This window comes from Rhinopithecus roxellana, chromosome 12 (assembly GCF_007565055.1).
Source record: "Rhinopithecus roxellana isolate Shanxi Qingling chromosome 12, ASM756505v1, whole genome shotgun sequence".
NCBI lineage: Eukaryota > Metazoa > Chordata > Mammalia > Primates > Cercopithecidae > Rhinopithecus > Rhinopithecus roxellana.
Genome location: NC_044560.1, coordinates 26,804,714 through 26,829,836, shown reverse-complemented (window position 1 = coordinate 26,829,836; position 25,123 = coordinate 26,804,714). Strand labels below are relative to the sequence as shown.

Below are 25,123 nucleotides of genomic sequence, written 5' to 3'. Positions count from 1 at the left end.
AATGAGCCCATTGGTGGTGACCCTCAGGTGAGACCAGGGTGCCTGTGTTTCAGCGAAGCCGGGGCAATTGGAAGCAGGCTCCTAAGATTCCATGACACCCCCACCTTCTAATTCTGTTATTGCAACTGCAGACCGTTACCTGGCACGCTGGCCACAATCTTCCTACACTCTTGTGAGACTCTGAGCGACTGGCAGTGCCTTAGTGTGAACTCAGACACCTGGACCTTGTTTTTTTGGTTAAGGATCTAAGTGCTGTGGGGACTGATCTCGTTTTTCTCAACAGTAAGTAGAATTTCAGTTACTGGCATCCCTCAGTCCTGATTCAACCTATTTGATTTCACCAGTTTTTAACCCATCATGTGTTTGGGTTTCTTCTCCCCAGTCCCTGACTCCGCGTCTTCTGCCGCACACGTCAGCATGGTGGTATCTGCGGACCCTTGGTCCATAGAGCGGTGAACTCTCTAGAAATCAAGGAGAAATTGCGCCCCCAGCGGCGGCAGAGAACAAACATCAGTTCATAACCACCAAGGAGAAATGTCTTGTATCTCAACTGGCCTACTTTCTGGCCAAGGGGCAGAACACTTACAGTAAGTTCCATAGGCTCACTATCACAAAAGTGATGAATGATGTCCTGTCTTCTCTCTGAGAAACTGAATTCTGTCTCCATCAAAAATTTTTTAATCCTTCCCGTACTTGTAAGAAAATAGCAATGGGTATTTTCACATTTTGTTAAAGTTGGAAGAGAGAGGTACCAAAGTATTTTTCAACTTTCCATGTGTGCAGTCAGGTGGGATGGGCCTAGAGGCAAAATCGCAGTTATTGATTTCGGACACAGGCACAGAACCACCTGTTTTCTCCAAGAGGCTAAATGATGTTTTCAAGAATCCTCTCTCTACCATATAAGATCCGGCAGACAAATAACATCTATTCTGTTATTCTAAATGTCTAGGACTAGTGAACTTTTATTCGGTTCAAGCTTCTGTTGAGGCCCAATAGGCAAAGCTCTGTTCTAGGGACCCTGAGGGAAATTTGGTGATAGTACACAGTACCCGCTGTGAGGGGCATCAAGAGGAGTCTGCTCCTAATAGAACCTGTGGTATCTATAACCGACAGCATCAAGAGCAGGGAGTAGAGGCCGTGCAAGGTGCCTCAGTCCTGTACTCCCAGCACTTTGGGAGGCTGAGGCGGGCGGATCACGAGGTCAGGAGTTTGATACCAGCCTGGGTAACATGGAGAAACCCCGTCTTTACTAAAATTACAAAAATTATGTCGGCGTGGTGGTAGGCACCTGTCATCCCAGGTACTCGGGAGGCTGAGTCTGGAGAATCCTTTGAACCCAGGAGGCAGAGGTTGCAGTGAGCCAAGGTCATGCCATTGCACTCCAGCCTGGGCGACAGGACAAGACTCTGCAAAAAATAAACAAACAAAGGCAGAGAGTAGCCTGGTGTGAGGGAAGTCCTACTTCCTGGGGCACAGGCTTTTGTTCCTAAAGAGGAAGAAAGATCGCACCCAAGAATGTGTGGAAGTAGCAGTGCAGTGTGCAGAGCACGAACCCTGGGCCTGTCTCCTGGGCTGCATCCAAGTTGCTTGTCCTGTCTGTCCCTCTGTTTCGTCATCTGTTCATAGGGTACTACAGTAATACCTACCCCTGTAAATTGCTGCAGTGAATTACATGAGCTATTTCTTGTCAATGTCCTAGAATATTTATTGGCACAGAGTAAACACTATCTATTAGTTCTTCATTTAACTGTTTCTAAATTAACACAAACTTTGTTAGTATTTGGGCATATTTCCTTCATAGTCTTGTGGTCTTATGTCTCATACTTTATATTTCCATTATGATTTTTAAGATCTTTGACATATTTGTCCTTGAAATGCCCAGTCAAAAGGAAACCATCAGTCCCGTAGTCCTAGGGGCCTTCCCGACTGTCCAAGAAATCTCTGCTTCATGCCCCAGTGCAGTGTTTTGGAGGAGAGGCTGCAAGGCTTGGGGAATTGGTCCCGCATTCAAAGTCAGACCTCAGGGGCTGTGAGTTCTGACACCACTTCATTGTGGTTGAATCATCTTGTCAACTTCCTTGATGTGCCCTTGAGATTCTCTTTCTTCGTCTCTAAATTTTGGAGGATGAGATGCCAGAAAGTCAGAAGACTAAAGAGTAAAGAGGTGGAATTCCCTGCGTAGAGCCTGGTGCTGGTTACACTTATGTCCTTGGGATGCACCTGGCTCCTGCCCTGTAGGCAGTGACCACCGCTGTGTGTTCAGCTTTTCACTGAGGCCGGCGTGTCTGTCTTTTCTCAGACTATGAAGAGTGCAAAGACCTCCTAAAATCTATGCTGCAGGATGAGCTTCAGTTCAAGGAGGAGAAGCTTGCAGAGCAGCTCGGCCAAGTTGAGGAGCTGAGGTGAGGAGGCCCTATGCGGGCAGGCGGGCAGGTATGTATATCTCTGAAGCAGAGCAGCTCGGCAGGGTGAAGTAAGAGCTAAGCTGGGTCTGGGGAAGAGCAGGAATTGCCATGGCAGGCTCACAACACACAAAGATTTACGAAACAGAGAACAAGGATAATAATAAGTTTTGGGTTGCAGTTGTTTCTCAGAGCCTTGATTTCTCTTTTTGAAAGAAGTAATTGTTGAGGTGAAATTTGCAAAACAAAATTAAGTAAAGGAGTGGGAACCACCCAGCAGCATTGAGTGTAATCAAAATAGTGCACCATCACCACCCCACTTACCCTTAGTCAGAATCACCTCCTGACTGACTGCGGCTTCTCATCCTTTCACTCAATCAATGTTGCCTTCTGGAGCCTGTCATTGTTTTCTTCTTTCATCTTTTCAATTGGCCCCGTCTGCACCTGGCCTCATTTCTGTCCATAGCTTTGTATCTAGTGACTGCGAGATGCACTATGTGTATTTTCACATGGAAATGTCCATGGCCAGAGTGAGGAACTGAAAGGATGAATGTCTTTTTGAAACCGAATAAGGAAGACACCTACTTTTGTTTACAGGGGAAAGATGATGGAACATCGTGGAGGATCTTACAGGTACTCTCTGATATAGCGGAGCCTGTAAACCATATTTTTCTTTCTCTTGACACAGACATTTCTTAAACATGTGCTGACCTTCTCCTTGGAGGTCTCCTTGAGGCATTGTCTCAGAAATCTCTGTAGCATATTCGAACTGATCACTCACCCTTTCCACTGTTAATTTCTTCTACTATCTCACCTTAGGCGATATAAAGTCCTGGTTCATCTCAGGAGCGAGAGCTGAGCCTGTTAAGGGAGAAGTTGCGGGAAGGGAGAGATGCCTCCCGTGCATTGAATCAGCATCTCCAGGCCCTCCTCACTCCGGATGAGCCGCTCAAATCTCAGGGGCGGGACCTCCGAGATCAGCTGGCCGAGGGCTTTAGGCTGGCACAGCACCTCATCCAAAAGCTTACCCCAGGTAAAGTTTCCATAGGACCTGATGACCCAAAACCCCCGACTTATGAGAGATTCCAGACCTCTGTACTTTCACGATGACAGTTGTATCGGTGGTGTTTTTTTCCACTAAACATAGGTGACCATGACATGACCAGGACTTCCTGGGTGAGTTCAGAGATGGGAAACCCTGCAACCCGTGGGGTTGGAGGTCACAGTATTGCGAATGTCCCTCTTCCTTGATGGAGATGTGTGTTTGGAGCCAGAGGCAACATCTCTATAGTTGTAAAGGAGAGGAAGGAGGCTGTGACAGGAGGGTGCCTGTTACAGTGAAAAGAGCTCTGGACTAAGAATGAAGGTTCCCAGGCTGTGTCTTTGACAATGTTCTTAGTGACTGTCGGTGACTGAGTGATTTTTCCCTTGTGAGATTCTCTCTCTCCATCTGCAGAGGCAGGCACATTGTCTCTTGCAAGGTTCTGAAGCATCCAAATGTGGGAACACTTATGACTGCTTTTGAAATGAGATAAAGCCCCTCGGCATGTGTTGTTGGAGAAGGCACTTGACATGGGGGCATTTGGTGGTAGGAAGTGCTTCAGACTGGAGCACTCCCCATGGAAAGCGTGTCCCTGAATAACACAGGAGAAGCCACACAGAGGGCCTGTGAAGTCTCCTGATGCATAGACAACTGTGGGGCAAGTTTGACCTATCCTAAGAGAAAGAATTAGGTTCGAAATGCGAACTGTGACAGGACACCAAGTCTGTGCCTGGGAATCAGATTTGTGGTGGGATGATGGAGACAGCTGCCAAAGTCCAGAGATAGGCTGGGCAAGCCCCCAGGGATATAGGGAGCAAAGTGTCTTTTCAATGTTTGGCCACATCTTGATGGTGGCTCTCCAGATCAGAAATGCATTGCCTGATGGATCAGGAAACCATGGCAGGGCATTTTGTTAAAGATAAAACATGAGGCTTTCAGTTGAAAGGTGACCCATGCCTACATGTCCATCTCTCTGTGCACATTGGGCTGACTATGCTTGCAGAGTGTGAAGTGGGAAATATCTGAACAAACACTTCTGTATTTACAGAAAATGGTGAAGATGAGGATGAAGATGTTAAAGTTGAGGAGGCTGAGAAAGTACGGGAATCATGTGCCCCCAGGTAACCCTGAATAATCAGGAGCAAGTAATGGGTTTTGACATATGAAAAAGGTCTAAGAGGCACACCCTCTCTGGTGAAGGGGTGGCCTGCCCCTCCACACTTGTGGGTGTTTCTCGTTAGGTGGAACGAGAGACTTGAGAAAAGAAATAAGACACAGAGACAAAGTATAGAGAAAGAAAGGCGGGGCCCAGGGGACCGGCGCTCAGCTTACAGAGGACCGACGCCGTGCGCTGAGTTCCCTTAGTATTTATTGATAATTATCTTTAGCATCAAAAAGATAAGGGAGTAAATCAGCAGTAAGACATATAGGTAAAGATCTTTGTGACCTCAATAAGTTCAAGGAAATGCTGTGCCTTGAGATGCATATGCAAACTCTCCATAAACCTTTTAGCAGTATTGCTCCAACAAATCCCACCTTTCCTAAAAGAGTTTCTCTTTGCTCAGTAAACAAAGCACACAATGGGTTTTACACGGAGATGTTCCATTGCCCAGGGACGGGCAGGAGACAAATGTTTTTCTCTTACTTGAGATTAAGAGAATGGTGATGACCTTTACCCACAAGCAGCCTTTAGGCACTTGTTTAACAAAGCACATTCTGTACAGCCCCAAATCCTTTAAACCTTAAGTCACCACAGCACATATCTCTTGCAAGGACAAGGTTGGGGGTAGGGTCACAGATTAACAGCATCTCAAATACAGAACCAAATGGAGTCTCTTAAATCTACTTCTTTCTCTATAGACACAGTAACAGGCTGACCTCTCTTTTCCCCACATCTGGCATCTATGATGGGCCAAAAGCCTGCATTCCCTTGGCCACAGTATGTGAAATTCAACCCACTTAGACACAGGATGTGGCAGCTGTTGTGTTTCTCTGGTGTGTGGCGAGTGTCATGTCTGTACTGTACAGGATAGCTGAGTCTTCTTCTTTCTCAGATCCATCTGTCCAGTGCAATGATACCGTTGCTCTCTTCCTCTCTGTCTCCCATGGCAGCCATGCTCTGTTGCAGAGAGAAGACGATTGCTGTTCCCTCTTAAAGGGAGCCTCCTGTTTGCTTTCTGTGACCACTCTCCTAATGCCTCCTGTCAGAAACTGGCTAGGACTCCCTGGGGTCCAATCCCTCTGTATTTAATCTTCTGGCATCTCTATCTCACCTCATCAGGGAGGTGCGGAAGGCGAGAAAAGGAAGTCCCTGAGGACTCAGTGGAGGACTGTGCCGGCACTTCTTCAAATAGCTGTGGCCCTCTGAGTCCAACCAGCCTCACAGAACTGCAGAGTCACATTTGAGGAAGACCAAGTGGACTCGACTTGCTTGTAGACCGTGAATCGTCTCCCGATGGAGGCAGGATGCTCTAAACCTGTCCCAGGTAGCCTCTGTTTTCCTTGGTGTCATACCTTGTCTAGGCTACGGAAGATCCATTCTGAGTACAGGCTGTATAGGTACTATTGGTTACTCAGAAACTTGGATGGAGCTAGGTGCAGTGACTGACACATACATTCGCAGCACTTTAGGAGGCCCAAGTGGGGGATCATTTGAGTTCATGAGTTCAAGACCAGGCGGAGAATATGGTGAAACCATCTTTACAAAGAATAGAAACATTAGCCAGGCATGTTCCCTTGCCCTATAGTCCCGACTGCTCAGGAGGCTTCGGTGCAAGGATTGGCTCAGATGATCCTCCCACCCTCATTCACTTTTCGCAGGCTAGACTCTCTCTCGTTTTCATTGGCTTGTCTTAGCTATTAATAAGAAGTCTCTGGCCAGGGTCGCTGGCTCACATCTTGTAATGCCAGTACTTTGGGAGGGCGAGGTGGGCGGATCCCTGAGGTCAGGAGTTGGAAGCAGCCTGGCCACATGGCGAAATTGCATCTCTACTAAAATACAAAAATAGCTGGCAGGGTGGTTGGCGCCTGTAATCCCAGCTACTTGGGAGGCTGACACACGAGAATCACTTGAACCCAGGAGGCAGAGGTTGTAGGGAGCTGAGATCGTGCCACTGCACTCCAGCCTGGGTGACACAGTGAGACTCCCTCTCAAACAAAACATAAGAACCAAACCAAACAACCAATCAAACAAAAAACTTGAACAAAAAAACAGTCTCTTGAGCTACACAGAAACATTGCCCCTCATAGGTAAAAAGCTCAGAGCCCAGCCTTGCTTTATAGAAACTTGTAGCAAGAAAGGATGGAAGTGTTTGTGTCCTGGTTTCAAGGTGACTGTGTAGCTCGACAAAGTTGACTTAAAGGAGATCAAGAGTGAGATGAGAGAGTGAAAGCGGGAAACAGCATCTTCAAATCAGTGGACAAGGCTGTCAGTGACATCGCTCAATCCTGATTCAACCTATTTGATTTCACCAGTTTTTAAACCCATCATGTGTTTGGGTTTTTTCTCCCCAGTCCCTGCTCCAGCTCTTCGCCACAAACGTCGCATGGTGGTATCTGCGGGCCCTTGCCCCAGGAGAAGTCAGGATGAACACTCTAGAAATCAAGGAGAAATTGCGCCCCCCCGCGGGCAGAGAACAAACATCAGTTCATAAACACCAAGGAGATTTCTTGTAACTCAACTGGCCTACTTTCTGGCCAGGGGCAGAAACACTTACAGTAAGTTCCATAGGCTCACCATCACAAAAGTATGAATGACGTCCTGTCTTCTCTTGCGAGAAACTGAATTCTCTCTCCCTCAGAAGTATTTAATCCTTCCTGTCTTGTAGGAAAAAATCAATGGGTATTTTCACATTTTGTTAAAGTTGGAAGAGAGAGGTAAAGTATTTGAAACTCCATGTGTGCAGTCAAGTGGGATGGCCTAGAGAAAGTTAAATACAGCTGTGGTTTCAGCACAAGCACAGAACCACCTGTTTTCTCCAAGAGGCTAAATCATGCAAGTTTTAGATCTTTTACCAAGAATCCGGCAGACAAATAACATCTAGTCTGTTGTTCTAAATGTCTCGGGCTAGTGAACTTTTATTCAGTTCAGCATCTGTTGAGGCCCAATAGGCAAAACTCTATTCTAGGGACCCTGGAGGAATTGTGTAGATAGTCACAGTCACCGTGGAGGGCGTCAAGAGGAGTCGGCTCCAGAACGTGTGGTATCTGTACCGCACGCACGCAGAGGAGGTAGGGGCCGTGTAAGGTGGCTTGTCCTGTAATCCCAGCACTTGTGAGTGCGAGGCGGGGAGTACGAACTAGTGATTTATTCCATCCTGGGTAACGTGGAGATATGCCTCTACTAAATTACAAGAATTAGCTGGGCGTGGTGGTGGGGGCCTGTAATCCCAGCTACTCGGGAGGCTGAGTCTGGAGAATCCTTTGAACCCAGGAGGCAGAGGTTGCAGTGAGCCAGTCATGCCATTGCACTTCAGCCTGGGCGACAGGGCAAGACTCATCAAAAAGAAAACAAACAAAAAGGCGGAGAGTAGCCTGGTGGGGGGAAGTCCTGTTTCTTGGGGCACAGGCTTTGCTAAAGAGGAAGAAAGAGCACCCAAGAATGTGTGGAAGTAGCAGTGCAGTGTGCAGAGCAGGAACACTGGGCCTGTCTCCTGGGCTCCATCCAAGTTGCTTGTCCTGTCTGTCCCTCAGTTTCTCATCTGTTCATAGGGTACTACGTAGTACCTACCTCTGTAAATTGCTGCAGTAATTATATGAGTATTTCTTATCAATCTCTAGAACATTTATGGGCACAGAGTAAACACTACCTATTAGTTCTTCATTCTAGTGTTTCTAAATTAACACAAACTTTGTTAGTATTTGGGCATATTTCCTTCATAGTCTTGTGGGCTTATGTCTCATGCTTTATGTTTCGTTATGATTGTTAAAATCATATCTGCAGATATGTTAAAAATCAAAGATTTTTAAGATCTGTGACGTATTTGTCCTTGAAATTCCCAGTCAAAGGGAAACCATCAGTCCCATAGTCCTAGGGGCCTTCCCGACTGTCCAAGAAATCTCTACTTCATGCCCCAGTGCGTGTTTGGAGGAGAGGCTGCAAGCGTTGGGAAAGTGGCCCCGCATTCAGAGTCAGACCTCAGGGCTGTGAATTCTGACTCCACCTTCATTGTGGTTGAATCATCTTGTCAATTCCTTGATGGCCCCTGAGTTTCCCTTTCTTTGTCTGTAAGTTTTGAAGGATTAGATGCCAGAAAGTTGGGAGACTGAAGAGTAAAGAGGTGGAAATCCCTGCCTAGAGCCTGGTACTGGGGACAGTTATGTCCTTGGGATGGCCCTGGCCTCCTGCCCTGTAGGCAGTGGCCACCGCTTGTGTGTACCAGCTTTTCACTGAGGCCGGTGTGTCTGTCTTTTCTCAGACTATGAAGAGTGCAAAGACCTCCTAAAATCTATGCTGCAGGATGAGCTTCAGTTCAAGGAGGAGAAGCTTGCAGAGCCGCTCGGCGCAAGCTGAGGAGCTCAGGTGAGGGGGCCCTATGTGGGCGGCGCGGCAGGTGTGTAAATCTCTGAAGTACAAGCCACTCGGCGGGGCGAAGTAGGGCTAAGCTGGGTCTGGGGAAGGGTAGGAATACCATGGCAGGCTCAAAACACACAAAGACTTTGAAACAGAAACAAGGATAATGATAAGTTATGGGATTGAGTGTTTCTGAGAGTCTTGGTTTCTCTTTTTCCAAGAACTAATTGTTGAGGTGAAATATGCATAACACAAAAATAACTAAAGGAGTGGGAACCACCCAGCAGCATTCAGTGTACTGAAAATGGTGCGCCATCACCACCCCACTTACCCTTAGTCAGAATCACCTCCTGACGGACTGCGGCTTCTCATCCTTTCACTCAATCAATGTTGCCTGTCATTCTTTTCTTCTTTCATCTTTTCAATTGGCCCCATCTGCACCTGGCCTCATTTCTGTCCATGGCTTTGCATCTAGTGACTGCAAGATGCACTATGTGTATTTTCACGTGGAAATGTCCATGGCCAGAGTGAGGAACTGAAAGGATGGATGTCTTTTTGAAATTGAATAAGGAAGACACCTACTTTTGTTTATAGAAGGGCAAGATGAATGGAACATCGTCGAGGATCTTACAGGAGCCCTCTCTGATATAGAGGAAGCCTGTAAACCATTTTTTGTTCTTTCTCTTGGCCACAGACATTTCTTTAAATATGTGCTGACCTTCTTGGAGGTCTCCTTGAGGACATTGTCTCAGAAATCTCTGTCACAATATTCGATCTTATCACTCACCCCTTTCCACTGTTAAATTTTCTCTACTATCTCACCGTAGGCAATATAAAGTCCTGGTTCACTCTCAGGAACGAGAGCTGAGCCAGTTAAGGGAGAAGTTGCGGGAAGGGAGAGATGCCTCCCGCGCATTGAATCAGCATCTCCAGGCCCTCCTCACTCCGGATGAGCCGGCCAACTCCCAGGGGCGGGACCTCCGAGAACAGCTGGCCGAGGGCTGTAGGCTGGCACAGCACCTCGTCCGAAAGCTCACCTCAGGTAAGGTTTCCATAGGACCTGATGATCCAAAACCCCAGGCTTATGGAGATTCCAGATCTCCATACTTTCACAATGACAGTTGTATCGGTGGTGTTTTTTTCCACTAAACATATGTGGCCCTTCCAGGACTTCCTGGGTGATATCAGAGATGGGAAACCCATGGGTTTGGAGGTCGCAGTATTGCAAATGTCCCTCCTTCCTTGGTGGAGATGGTCTTTGGAGCAAGAGGCAGCATCTCTCTAGTTGTAAAGGAGAGGAAGGAGGCTGTGACAGGAGGGTTCTTGTTAGGGTGAAAAGAGCTGTAGACTTAGAGTGAAGGTTCCCAGGCTATCTCGTTGGCAGTGTTCTTAGTAACTGTCGGTGAGTGAGTAAATTATCCTTCTTGATTATCTGTGTCCATCGGAGAAGGCAGGCAAATTGCTCTTGCAAGAGTCTGAAGCATCTAAATTGGGGACACTTACGACTTGCTTGAAATGAGATAAAGCCCCTCGCCGTGTGGTGTTGGAGAAGGCACTTGACGTGGGGGCATTTGGTGGTAGGAAGTGCTTCAGACTGGAGCACTCCCCATGGAGAGCATGTCCCTGAATAACACAGCAGAAGCCACATGGAGGGCCTGTGAAGTCTCCTGAGGCATAGAGGACTGTGGGGCAAGTTTGTCCTGTCCTAAGGGAAAGAATTAGGTTCGAAATGTGAACTGTGACAGGACACCAAGTCTGTGCCTGGGAATCAGATCCGTGGTGGGATGCGGGAGAGAGCTGCCAAAGTCCAGAGAGGCTGCGCAAGTCCCCAGTGATATGGGGAGCAAAGGGTCTTTTCAGTATTTGGTGACATCTTGATGGTGGCCCTCCAGATCAGAAATGCATTGCCTGATGGATCAGGAAACATGCCTGGGCATTTTGTTAAAGATAAAACATGAGAGCTTTCAGTTGAATGGTGACCCATGCCTAGATGTCCATGTCTCTGTGCACATTGGAGTGACTGTGCCTGCAGAGTGTGAAGTGCGAAATATCTGAACGAACACTTCTGTATTTACAGAAAATGATGAAGCTGAGGATGAAGATGTTAACGTTGAGGACACTGAGTAAGTACAGGAATCAGGTGCCGCAGGTAACACTGAATAATCAGGTGCAAGTAATGGGTTTTAACATATGAAAAAGGTCTAGGAGGCACACCCTGTCTCTGGCATCTACAATGGGCCACAAGCCTGCATTTCCTTGGCCACAGTATGTGAAATTCAACCCAGCTTAGACTCAGGGTGTGGCAGCTGTTGTGTTTCTCTGTGTGTGGTGAGTGTCGTGTCTGTACCGTACAGGGATAGCTGAGTCTTCATCCTCCTCAGCTCCTATCTATCCAGTGAGAAGAACACCGGTTGCTCGTCTTCCTCTCTGTCTCCCATGGCAGCCATGCTCTGTTGCAGAGAGAAGAGGATTGCCTGTTCCCTCTTAAAGGGAGCCTCCTGTTTGCTTTCTGTGACCACTGTCTTAATGCCTCCTGTCAAAACCTACTAGGTCTCCCTGGGGTCCAATCCCTCTGTATTTAATCTTCTGGCATCTCTATCTCACCTCATCAGGGAGGTGCGGAAGGCAGAAGAAAAGGAAGTCCCTGAGGACTCAGTGGAGGACTGTGCCGTCACTTCTTCAAATACCTATGGCCCTTCTGAGTCCAACCAGCCTCACAAGAACTGCAAAGTCACATTTGAGGAAGACCAAGTGGACTCGACTCTGCTTATAGACCGTGAATCGTCTCCTGATGGACGCCAGGATGCTCTAAACCCTGTCCCAGGTAGCCTCTGTTTTCCTTGTGTCTCATACCTTGTCTAGGCTACGGAAGATCCATTGTGAGGACAGGCTATATACGTACATATTGGTTTACTCAGAAACTAAGATGGAGCTAGGGGCGGTGACTCACACATATATTCGCAGCACTTTGGGAGGCCCAAGTGGGAGGATCATTTGAGTTCAGGAGTTCAAGAGCAGGCAGGAGAATATGGTGAAACCCATCTTTACAAAGAATACAAAACATTAGCCAGGCATGTTCCTTTGCCCTTATAGTCCCAACTGCTCAGGAGGCTTAGGTGTGAGGATTGGCTCAGATGATCCTCCCACCCTCATTCACTTTTCTCAGGCTAGACTCTGTCTCCTTTTCATTGGCTTGTCTTAGCTGTTAATAAGAAGTCTCTGGCCAGGGTCGCTGGGCTCACATCTGTAATCCCAGCACTTTGGGAGGGCGAGGTGGGTGGATTACCTGAGGTCAGGGGTTCGAAAGCAGCCTGGCCAACATGGCGAAATTGCATCTCTACTAAAAATTCAAAAAAATAGCTGGCAGGGTGGTTGGTGCCTCTAATCCCAGCTATTTGGGAGGCTGACGCACAAGAATCACTTGAACCCAGGAGGCAGAGGTTGCAGTGAGCTGAGATGGTGCCACTGCACTCCAGCCTGTGCGACACAGTGAGACTCCTTCTCAAACAAAACATAAAAAACCAAAACCAACCAACCAATCAAACAAAAAAATTAACGAAACAAAAAACAGTCTCGAGCTACACAGAAACATTGGCCCCTCATGAGGTAAAAAGCTCAGAGCCCAGCCTTGCTTTATAGAAACTTGTAAGCAAGAAAAGGGTGGAAGTGTTTGTGTCCTGGTTTCAAGGTGACTGCGTAGCTCAGACAAGTTGACTTAAAGGAGATCAAGAGTGGAGATGAGAAGAGTGAAAGCAGGGAAACAGCATCTTCAAATCAGTGGACAAGGCTGTCAGTGACATCCCTCAGTCCTGATTCAACCTATTTGATTTCACCAGTTTTTAACCCATCATGTGTTTGGGTTTTTTCTCCCCAGTCCCTGGCTCCAGCTCTTCCGCCACAAACGTCAGCATGGTGGTATCTGCGGGCCCTTGCCCCAGTGAGAAGTCAGAGAGGAACACTCTAGAAATCAAGGAGAAATTGCGCCCCCAGCGGGCAGAGAACAAACATCAGTTCATAAACACCAAGGAGAAATTTCTTGTAACTCAACTGGCCTACTTTCTGGCCAAGGGGCAGAACACTTACAGTAAGTTCCATAGGCTCACCATCACAAAAGTGATGAATGATGTCCTGTCTTCTCTCTGAGAAACTGAATTCTCTCTCCATCAGAAGTAATTTAATCCTTCCTGTACTTGTAGGAAAATAGAAATGGGCATTTTCACATTTTGTTAAAGTTGGAAGAGAGAGGTACCAAAGTATTTTGAAACATCCATGTGTGCAGTCAGTTGGGGATGGGTCTAGAGTTAAAATCTCAGTTATGGTTTCAGACACAGGCACAGAATGACCTGTTTTCTCCAAGAGGCTAAATCATGTTTTCAAGAATGCTCTCTGTACCATATAAGATCCGGCAGACAAATAACATCTATTCTGTTCTAAATGTCTCGGGCTAGTGAACTTTTATTCAGTTTAAGCTTCTGTTGAGGCCCAATAGGCAAAGCTCTGTTCTAGGGACCCTGAGGGAAATTTGGTGATAGTACACAGTACCCGCTGTGAGGGGCGTCAAGAGGAGTCTGCTCCTAATAGAACCTGTGGTATCTGTAACCGACAGCATCAAGAGCAGGGAGTAGGGGCCGTGCAAGGTGGCTCAGTCCGGTAATCCCAGCACTTTGGGAGGCTGAGGTGGGTGAATCACGAGGTCAGGAGTTTGATTCCATCCTGGGTAACGTGGAGAGACCCCGTATCTATCAAAATTACAAAAATTAGCTGGGCGTGGTGGGGGGGCCTGTAATCCCAGCTACTCAGGAGGCTGAGTCCGGAGAATCCTTTGAACCCAGGAGGCAGAGGTTGCAGTGAGCCAAGATCATGCCATTGCACTTCAGCCTGGGCGACAGGGCAAGACTCATCAAAAAAGAAACAAACAAAAAGGGCAGAGAGTAGCCTGGTGGGAGGGAAGTCCTGTTTCTTGGGGCACAGGCTTTTGTTCCTAAAGAGGAAGAAAGACGCACCCAAGAATGTGTGGAAGTAGCAGTGCAGTGTGCAGAGCAGGAACACTGGGCCTGTCTCCTGGGCTCCATCCAAGTTGCTTGTCCTGTCTGTCCCTCCGTTTCCTCATCTGTTCATAGGGTACTACAGTAATACCTACCTCTGTAAATTGCTGCAGTGAATTATATGAGCTATTTCTTATCAATCTCCTAGAACATTTATGGGCACAGAGTAAACACTACCTATTAGTTCTTCATTCTAGTGTTTCTAAATTAACACAAACTTTGTTAGTATTTGGGCATATTTCCTTCATAGTCTTGTGGGCTTATGTCTCATGCTTTATGTTTCCGTTATGATTGTTAAAATCATATCTGCAGATATGATTTAAAAATCAAAGATTTTTAAGATCTGTGACGTATTTGTCCTTGAAATTCCCAGTCAAAGGGAAACCATCAGTCCCATAGTCCTAGGGGCCTTCCCGACTGTCCAAGAAATCTCTACTTCATGCCCCAGTGCAGTGTTTTGGAGGAGAGGCTGCAAGGCTTGGGAAAGTGGCCCCGCATTCAGAGTCAGACCTCAGGGGCTGTGAATTCTGACTCCACTTCATTGTGGTTGAATCATCTTGTCAACTTCCTTGATGTGCCCCTGAGTTTCCCTTTCTTTGTCTGTAAGTTTTGAAGGATTAGATGCCAGAAAGTTGGGAGACTGAAGAGTAAAGAGGTGGAAATCCCTGCCTAGAGCCTGGTACTGGGGACAGTTATGTCCTTGGGATGGCCCTGGCTCCTGCCCTGTAGGCAGTGGCCACCGCTGTGTGTCCAGCTTTTCACTGAGGCCGGTGTGTCTGTCTTTTCTCAGACTATGAAGAGTGCAAAGACCTCCTAAAATCTATGCTGCGGGATGAGCTTCAGTTCAAGGAGGAGAAGCTTGCAGAGCAGCTCGGGCAAGCTGAGGAGCTCAGGTGAGGGGGCCCTATGCGGGCAGGCGGGCAGGTGTGTAAATCTCTGAAGTACAGCCACTCGGCGGGGCGAAGTAAGGGCTAAGCTGGGTCTGGGGAAGGGTAGGAATTACCATGGCAGGCTCACAACACACAAAGACTTATGAAACAGAGAACAAGGATAATGATAAGTTATGGGTTGCAGTTGTTTCTGAGAGTCTTGGTTTCTCTTTTTCCAAGAACTAATTGTTGAGGTGAAATATGCATAACACAAAAATAACTAAAGGAGTGGGAACCACCCAGCAGCATTCAGTGTACTGAAAATGGTGCGCCATCACCACCCCACTTACCCTTAGTCAGAATCACCTCCTGACTGACTGCAGCTTCTCATCCTTTCACTCAATCAATGTTGCCTTCTGGAGCCTGTCATTCTTTTCTTCTTTCATCTTTTCAATTGGCCCCGTCTGCACCTGGCCTCATTTCTGTCCATGGCTTTGCATCTAGTGACTGCAAGATGCACTATGTGTATTTTCACGTGGAAATGTCCGTGGCCAGAGTGATGAACTGAAAGGATGGATGTCTTTTTGAAACTGAATAAGGAAGACACCTATTTTTGTTTACAGAAGGGAAGGATGAATGGAACATCGTCGAGGATCTTACAGGAGCCCTCTCTGATATAGAGGAAGCCTGTAAACCTTTTTTCGTTCTTTCTCTTTGCTACAGACATTTCTTAAAACATGTACTGACCTTCTCCTTGGAGGTCTCCTTGAGGACATTGTCTCAGAAATCTCTGTCACAATATTCGATCTTATCACTCACCCCATTCCACTGTTAAATTTTCTCTACTATCTCACCTTAGGCAATATAAAGTCCTGGTTCGCTCTCAGGAACGAGAGCTGAGCCTGTTAAGGGAGAAGTTGCGGGAAGGGAGAGATGCCTCCCGTGCATTGAATCAGCATCTCCAGGCCCTCCTCACTCCGGATGAGCCGGCCAACTACCAGGGGCGGGACCTCCGAGAACGGCTGGCCGAGGGCTGTAGGCTGGCACAGCACCTTGTCCGAAAGCTCACCCCAGGTAAGGTTTCCATAGGACCTGATGACCCAAAACCCCAGGCTTATGCGAGACTCCAGACCTCTGTACTTTTACACTGACAGTTGTATCGGTGGTGTTTTTTTCCACTAAACATATGTGGCCATGACATGACCAGGACTTCTTGAGTGAGAACAGAGATGGGAAACCCTGCAACCCATGGGTTTGGAGTTCACAGTATTGCGAATGTCTCTCCTTCCTTGATGGAAGATGGTGTTTGGAGCCAGAGGCAACATCTCTCTAGTTGTAAAGGAGAGGAAGGAGGCTGTGACAGGAGGGTGCTTGTTAGAGTGAAAAGAGCTCTGGGCTAAGAATGAAGGTTCCCCAGCTGTCTCTTTGGCAGTGTTCTTAGTAACTGTCCTAGAGTGAGTGATTTTTCCCTCGTGAGATTCTCTCTCTCCATCTGCAAAAGCAGGCAAATGGTCTCTTGCAAGGTTCTGAAGCATCCAAATGTGGGATCACTTATGACTGCTTTTGAAAATGAGATAAAGTCCCTCGCCATGTGGTGTTGGAGAAGACACTTGACATGGGGGCATTTGGTGGTAGGAAGTGTTTCAGACTGGAGCACTCCCCATAGAGAGAATGTCCCTGAATAGCACAGCAGAAGGCACATGGAGGGCCTGTGAAGTCTCCTGATACATAGAGGACTGTGGGGCAAGTTTGTCCTCTCCTAAGAGAAAGAATTAGGTTCAAAATGCGAACTGTGACAGGACACCAAGCCTGTACCTGGGAATCAGATCTGTGTTGGGTTGACGGAGACAGCTGCCAAAGTCCAGAGAGAGGCTGCACAAGTCTCCAGTGATATGGGGAGCAAAGGTCTTTTCAATATTTGGCCACATCTTGATGGTGGCCCTCCAGATCAGAAATGCATTGCCTGATGGAACAGGAAATCATGCCAGGGCATTTTCTTAAAGATAAACCATGAGAGCTTTCAGTTGAATGGTGTCCCATGCCTAGATGTCTGTGTCTCTATGCACATTGGGCTGACTGTGCTTGCAGAGTGTGAAGTGGGAAATACCTGAACGAACACTTCTGTATTTACAGAAAATGATGAAGCTGAGGATGAAGATGTTAAAGTTGAGGAGACTGAGAAAGTACAGGAACCATGTGCCCCCAGGTAACACTGAATAATCAGGAGCAAGTAACGGGTGGTAACATATGAAAAACGTCTAGGAGGCACACCCTCTCTGGCGTGTAGGATGGACAAAAAGCCTGCATTCCCTTGGCCACAGTATGTGAAATTCAACCCAACTTAGACTCAGGGTGTGGCAGCTGTTGTGTTTCTCTGTGTGTGGTGAGTGTCGTGTCTGTACCGTACAGGGATAGCTGAGTCTTCATCCTCCTCAGCTCCTATCTGTCCAGTGCAATGAACACCAGTTGCTCTCTTCCTCTCTGTCTCCCATGGCAGCCATGCTCTCTTGCAGAGAGAAGAGGATTGCCTGTTCCCTCTTAAAGGGAACCTCCTGTTTGCTTTCTGTGAGCACTGTCTTAATGCCTCCTGTGAAAACTGGCTAGGACTCCCTGGGGTCCAATCCCTCTGTGTTTAATCTTCTGACATCTCTGTCCCACCTGGCTCATCAGGGAGGTGCAGAAGGCTGAAGAGAAGGAAGAATCTGAGGACTCACTGGACGAATATGCCATCGCTTGTTCAAATAGCCACGGTCCTTGTGAGTCCAACCAGCCTCACAGCAACACCAAAATCACATTTGAGGAAGACCAAGTCAACTCACGTCTCATTGACTCGTCCTCTCCTGATGAATGGGAGGATGCTGTATCCATTATCCCAGGTAGCCTCTATTTTCCTTGTGTCTCATACCTCTTTCTGTGCTCAGGAAGTATAACCCCGAAGACAGACTCTATATACACAAGTTGGTTTAAATAAAAATCTACGATGGGATTCTAAACACAGATATCAGGGAGGTTTTCTGTCCTTCTCAGCTCATGTCATGCCTTTGTCTCGCGGTCCCCAGTGTGAAGTTACTGGACCCCAGGCAAGTGTGACAACCTCATAGTCACCTGAATGCAGGAGGTGCATGGGAGGTAACTGTGAGGCTTCGTAGCTTTGATTCAGTATCTCTTGTCACCTGTGATTAAGTCATGTGTCCCCAAACAATGTCCATGGAGTTTCTATGCCTTTTGAAGAAGACTGGCAGCCTTGCCTTTGTATTTGGATGTATTGTTCCCCAGGCTTCACGACTCTCAGCTTTAATCTTGATCTCTTTTTTTTTTTTTTTTTTTTTTTTTTTTTTGAGACGGAGTCTTGCTCTGCCGCCCAGGCTGGAGTGCAGTGGCCGGCTCTCAGCTCACTGCAAGCTCCGCCTCCCGGGTTCACGCCATTCTCCTGTCTCAGCCTCCCGAGTAGCTGGGACTAGAGGCGCCCGCCTCGTCGCCCGGCTAGTTTTTTGTATTTTTTAGTAGAGACGCGGTTTCACCGTATTAGCCAGGATGGTCTCCATCTCCTGACCTCATGATCCGCCCGTCTCGGCCTCCCAAAGTGCTGGGATTACAGGCTTGAGCCACCGCGCCCGGCCAATCTTGATCTCTTTTAAGGCAGCTTGGTTAGCTGCACAGTCACATTGAAATGTGGACGGAAACTTTTCTTGTTTAGTTTGCTGCTACAGTTCCATAAAGCAAGGCTGGACCCTGGTTCTCCACCCCATCAATGCAATAGCTGATCCACTGTTTCTTTGTAGCATCATAGATTGTTGGTGGTGGTGGTGGTGGTGGGTTTTTTTGGCGATGGAGTCTTTCTCTGTCACCCAGGCTGGAGTGCAGTGTCACCATCTTGGCTTGCTGCAACCTCCGCCTCCCAGATTCAAGTGATTCTCCTGCCTCAGCATCTTGAGTAGCTGGTACCACAGGTGCACACAACCACATCTGGCTAATTTTTGTATTTTTAGTAGAGATGGGGTTTCCCCATATTGGCCAGGTTCATCTTGAACTCATGACCTCAAATGATTCACCTGCCTTGGCCTCCCGAATCACAGATTCTTTTTAAAGCAAGAGTTGTTAGAATGCGTCTATCAGTTGAGTTTCATGTACAGATGCCTCTGAACGTTTAATGTCCGTGGTACCTGGTGATATAAGTCAGTATTGCAGCAACACTCCTAGAAAATTGTTCGACTAATTTTTGGAGATTTTGGGGGGAAAGTTTTATTTTCTTTGCATGGACTCAGGCAGGTAATATGGCATTATGGTCTACCCACAGAGGGCAATTTTGGCCTGTGGGTCTGGAAAGCAGGGTCATCTACTTCTCACCAGACTTAATCTAGACCACCCTAGAATATTCATGTCAGAATCCATGTTCTTGCCTTGAGAATAGTTAGGTCCTTGTGCTATGACTGGACAGTGTTTTGGTCATATGTGAAGTGTGAATTGCTTAATGTGACCTGCTTCTCTGAATTTATTTACAGAAAATGGTTGGGCTGAGAGTTGCCATCACTGTGGGTTTAACCTATATATCAATGTCGATTTCAATCACTCTGGAGTCGAGTCTGAAGCAGGGGCATGGCGTGGTTCAGTGAGCTTTAATATCTTCCTAGTCTCAGGCCATGCCAGTGCAACCCTGGACTGACTGTCAGGACATTAAACTCAAGGCTGGTGTGGTAAACTCACATCAAGCCACGCAGCACATGCCCGGGTGTTGTCTGTTAGATCAGTTCATCTGAATTAAATGTGTCTTGCCAGCTACAAAGTTCCTTATGAGTTTTGTTCCCAAAGCATGTCTGTGCGGTTCTTTACCTGCCCAAGGCCAGTGTCACCCTTGTCTGCCACTGAATCAGAGATGTGACCCAGGTTTCACTGAATTTATCCCCATTTTCTGTGTCTTCTCAGTTGGCTTGTTTTAGCTCATCTGTCCATCGTCTTGCTGGTATGTTTTCTAGATAAATGACTGACTTTTCACCCACAAAAGCCATAATAGCTGATGCTTCTGTGTAGAACCAGGTCTCATTGTAACTCAAGAGCTGGTATATTACACCCCTGCATGAAATCTCAGTGTCCACAATCTCATAAACTATCAAATCCTGGGTATTTGATGTGAGAAACCTGAATATTGCAGTATCTCTCCTACGAGGTGTTAGAACTATTTGCCTAAAATCTGTTGGGAAAGTCATTGCTCATTTGTGTACACAAACCTAGGACAGATCACACTGGGAGGATAACATTCCAAAACAGGGGAATTTTGCCCAAGGCTCCTGAAAGGAACCAAGTCAGTTCTCTCAAGACTTGACCTCAGGCCTGCGGTTATGTTTCTCTCAAAGTCTTCTGTTCCCACACTGAGAAGACTGATGTCCCTGTGTTAGGATTGGACAGAGGAATGTTTCTGTGTGCAAGGAAGAACTGCTTCATGTAAGAGGCCCCATCTGAATTTATTTGCAGGACACTGGTGTGATGAAGTGAAAAAGGAGGACCAAGAGGCCACAGGTCCCAGGTGAGTCTGAGAAATTGTGGACAGTTAATTTGCTGTTGATACCTAGAGACGCCAAGTGCAGGGAAAACAGTATATGCTGAAAATAGTGATTTTGCCTTATCAGACAAGTCTGAATTACGCCCTACTAATACTGCTTTTGGTTTTCATTACAGTAAATATTTAGGTTTCCATTTCTTCCTACGCTTATCATTTACTAACCTACTGAAGGTTGACCATACCTCAAAAGCTGTATTCTCATGGTGACTGCAGGGAAACTTGAGCACATTTTATGCAAAATTATTGAGCCCACTGTTTTCATGATCACTGTTCGCTGTTCGTCCTGAGGGCACAAATACAGAGTGTTCTTTGACTGCCTCATCAGTGTGTCACCTGGCCGATTCACTGAGCTCTTGCTCTCTCTGTCTCTCTCTCTCTCTCTGTCTCTCTTTGTCTCTGTGTGTGTGTGTGTGTGTGTGTGTTTCTTTCTCTTTCATCCTTTTCTACCTGGCCCTGATTGTGCCCACATAAACGCAGTAATCTGTTACCTCGTTAATAGAGCTGTCCTTTTTCTTTTCAAACACTTCCTTATGTTACCTATGAAATAGCTGGGGCTATGTGGTTTCTGATTCCCCCTGGCTTATTCTTTACTTTTCCTACTTTTCCAGGCTCAACAGGGAACTACTGGATGAGAAAGAGCCTGAAGCCTTGCAGGACTCACTGGATAGATTTTATTCAACTCCTTGCGGGTATCTTGAACTGCCTGACTTATGCCAGCCCTACAGAAATGCGTTTTCCTCGTTGGAAGAACAGCACTTTGGCTTGGCTCTTGACATGGACAGTGAGTACCTTACTATGAAGGTGATAAAATAAGGCTCCACCTGGTCTTCCAGATACAGGTGATATTCCTGTTCCAAGTGGCCCTCCCTGACCCGAGAGATGTCATTGCTGCCGGCAGGACCTATGGACGCATATACGTTGTAATGCACCTGTAGTTTCAGTTGGAAGCCCAGATACGAAATGGGTCAGTGAGCGTGGCTCTATTCCTAGTCTCCAGTCATGTCTGTGGCAACCTGAACCCACTCTCAGCAAATTGGACCCAGGCAAATGTAAAAAATTCACAGAACTATGATTCGGACTCAAGGGTTTGTAGATTTCCTCCTTTATTCTAACTTCAGTGTCTTGCGACCATGAACGAGTTGGGAATTTGATGAGACAGGGCTGAATACTCAGTTTTCCTCCTAGAAATCATCTGGGGCATTTTCTTTGAATTGATGGGAACAATAAGGCATAACTGTTGGCACAAACTTGGGATACATGATTTTGGAATAACTGTCTACCAGAATAGGGACATTTCACCCTTGGTTCTGAGATGTAAATCAAAGAATCTCTATCATGACCGGCTTTGAGGCCTCCTGTAGTGTATCTCTCACATTATCCTGTTCTCATGCTGAGGAGCCTGTGGTCCCTGTGTGGGGATTAGACGGTGGACTGTTATGGGAGTAGATGAACTGGCTTATTTTGCCTGTCCCTGTCTGATTTTATTGCAGGAATTACAAAGGACCAAGAAGAGGAAGAAGACCAAGGCCCACCATGCCCCAGGTAACTCTGAGCAATTGACAACAGCTCATTCTGTGTTGACACCTGGAGACTCCTGGTTCAGGGAGAACAGAGCGGGCCGACATTATCAATTACATCTTTTCAACCAAGCCTGAATCATTCCTACTAACATTGCTGTTGGTTTTCATTGCTGTAGATATTTAGGTTCTCATTTCTTCCTCCCCTTATCTTTTACTAACCTACTGTACGTGGACCATACTTCAAAAGCTCTATTCTCATGGTGACTGCATGGAAACTTGAGCACAATTGATGGCAAATTATTGATCACAGCCTTTTCATGATCACTGAATGCTGTGTGTCCTGAGGGCACTAACTCAGAGTGTCCTGTTACTCCCTCATCAGTGTGTCACCTGGACAATTCACCAAGCGCGCGCTCTCTCTGTCCCTCTCTCTGCCTCTGTTCTCTGTCTGTCTTTCTCTTTCATCCTTTTCCATTTGGCCCTGTTCTGTCCCAACATGAAGGCAATAATTTGTTACCTCATTCAATGATCTATCATTTTTCTTTCTTGACCACTTTCTTATGCTACCCATGAAATCTAGTTGGGGCTCTGTTGTGTCTGATTTCTCCTGACGTATTCTTTACTTTTTCTACTTTTCCAGACTCAGCAGAGAGCTGCTGGAGGTAGTAGAGCCTGAAGTCTTGCAGGACTCACTGGATAGATGTTGCTCGACTCCTTACAGTTACCTTGAGCTTCCCGATTCATCCCATCCCCAGGGAAGTTCCTTTTACTCATTGGAGGAACAACACGTTGGCTTTTCTCTTGGCGTGGATGGTGAGTACCTTTCTCTGAAGCTGATATGGATCCACTGAGTCTTCCGTATAGAGATCATATTCTCGCTCCAAGTGGCCGTTACTGAGCTGAGAGATGTCACTGCTGCAGTGAGGACTTATAGGCACATGTAGGTTCAATGAAACTCTAGTTCCACCTGGAAGCCCAGACATGGGATGGGTCAGTGAGCATGGCTCTCTCCCTAGTCTCAGGCCATGCCTGTGGCGCTGATTCTCCTCTCACGACATTGGACCTGGGCAGATGTGACAAATTCAGAGAACTACGATTTTGACTCAAGGGTTTGTAGATTTCCTTTCTCACTCTAATTTCAGTGTCTAAAATCCTGACAACCATGAACAATCTGAGTATTTGATGAGACAGGGCTGAATATTGCAGTTTTTCTCCTAGAAATCATTTGAGGGCATTTGCTTTAAATTCATTGGAAAAATACAGCATAACCATTTGCCCAAACTTGGGACAAATGATATTGGGATAATGATCTACCAGAAAAGGGACATTTTACCCTTAGTTTCTGGGACAAAAACCAAGGAATCTCTATCATGACCAGCCTTCAGGCCTCCTGAAATATATCTCCCACAGTGTCCTATTCTTATGCTGAGGAGCCTGAGGTCCCTGTGTAAGGATTAGACAGTGGATTGTTATGTGTGTAGGGGAATCAGCTTCATGTGTCTGAATTTATTGCAGAAACTGCAAAGTACCAAGAAGGGGAAGAAGATCGAAACCCACCATGCCCCAGGTAACTTTCAGCAATTGTGGACCCTTAATTCTTTCTTAATACCTGGAGAAGACAGATCCAAGGGAAAGCAGTGTTTGGTTTCATGTTTTTAACGAAAGCTGAATTACTCCTACTGACATTGCTGTTGGTTTTCATTGCAGTACAGGTTTAGGTTTCCATTTCTTCCTCCCCTTATCATTTACTAACGTACCATAGGTTGATCATACCTATGGTCAATAATTTTCCATCAAATGTGCTCATGTTTCCATGCAGTCACCATGAGAATACAGCTTTTGAAGTATGGTCCACCTACAGTAGGTTAGTAAATGATTAGGGGAAAGTAAAAGCTGTACTCTCATGGCGACTGCATCAAATTCTAATCACATTTTATGGAAAACTATTGAGCTCACTCTTCATAATCACTGTTTGCTGTGTGTCATAAGGGCACGAACTCACCGTGTCCTTTTACTCCCTTATCAGTGTGTCACCTGTCCAATTCACTCAGTTCGTGCGCTCTCTCTCTCTCTCTGTCTTTCTCTTTCATTGTTTCTACCTGGCCCTGTTCTATCCCAACATAAAGGCAACAATGGTTTACCTCATTAAAAGGATCTATCCTTTTCCTTTTTTAACCACTTCCCGATGTTACCCCTGAAATCTAGTTGGGGCTCTGTGGTGTCTGATTTCCCCTGGCTGCTTCTTTAGTTTTGTCTCCTTTTCCAGGCTCAACGAGGTGCTGATGGAAGCAGGAGAGCCTGAAGTCTTGCAGGACTCACTGAGTGGATGTTATTCGACTCCTTCAAGTTACTTTCAACTACCTGACTCATTCCAGCACTACACAAGTGCTTTTTACTCACTTGAGGAACAGCACGTCAGCTTGGCCCTTGACGTGGACAATGGGTTTTCTAATTTGACGGTGATAAGGTTCCACCTGGGCTTCCAGATGGGAGTCATATTCCCACACTAAGCAGCCCTTACTAAGCTGAGAGATGTCATTGCCGCAGGCAGGACTTACACGCACATGTAGGTTTAAATGAAACTGTAGTTCCGTTTGGAATCCCAGACATAGGATAGGAAAGTGGGCAGAACTCTATTCCATTCTCAGACCATGCAGTGGCAACCTGTGCTCAGTCTGAAGACACTGGACCCAAGTTAGGTGTGCCACGTTCACAGAACTCTGCAGCACATGCCGGGAGTGGTCTGTCAGATACTCTAATTTGAACCAGGTATCTCTGGGTAGCTACAAAGTTCCTCAGGGATTTCATTTTACGGGCATGTCTCTGAGCTTCTATGCCTGCTCAAGGTCAGTGTCATCTTTGTGTTTAACTCATCCAAAGGTGTTACCCTGGTTTCAATGAACCTCCCCCCATTCTTTGTATCTTCAGTGTTGGTTTGTTTTAGCTGATCCATCTGTAACACAGGAGGGATCCTTGGCTGAGGATTGTATTTCAGAACCACTGACTGCTCTTGACAATTGTTAACCCACTAGGCTCCTTTGGTTAGAGAAGCCACAGTCCTTCAGCCTCCAATTGCTATCAATCGTAGGAAGAGACCACAGCTAGATGGACAAACAGCGTGGAGAGCCCTTAGCCCTGCTCCTCTCAATTCCGTCCTGTAAAGAACAGGAGCCAGG

At 46.6% G+C, this 25,123-nt stretch overlaps 1 long non-coding RNA gene and 1 pseudogene across 2 annotated transcripts; one reads left to right on the top strand and one right to left on the bottom strand.

Moving 5' to 3' along the window:
* The first annotated feature begins 402 nt into the window (after positions 1 to 402).
* Positions 403 to 25,123, top strand: LOC115900783 (annotated as a pseudogene). Its single transcript, XR_004060432.1, has 21 exons — positions 403 to 587; positions 2,300 to 2,402; positions 3,222 to 3,435; positions 4,493 to 4,565; positions 5,726 to 5,939; positions 6,970 to 7,161; positions 8,862 to 8,965; positions 9,784 to 9,998; positions 11,034 to 11,079; positions 11,569 to 11,780; positions 12,831 to 13,040; positions 14,792 to 14,894; positions 15,730 to 15,944; positions 17,004 to 17,076; positions 17,541 to 17,746; positions 20,340 to 20,391; positions 21,036 to 21,208; positions 21,918 to 21,969; positions 22,588 to 22,760; positions 23,463 to 23,514; positions 24,214 to 25,123. The product of XR_004060432.1 is annotated as a neuroblastoma breakpoint family member 12-like (transcript).
* Positions 10,525 to 15,731, bottom strand: LOC115900784. Its single transcript, XR_004060433.1, has 3 exons — positions 15,221 to 15,731; positions 13,060 to 13,145; positions 10,525 to 10,982 (listed from the first exon to the last, which is right to left on the bottom strand). It is a non-coding gene; the product is annotated as an uncharacterized LOC115900784 (long non-coding RNA).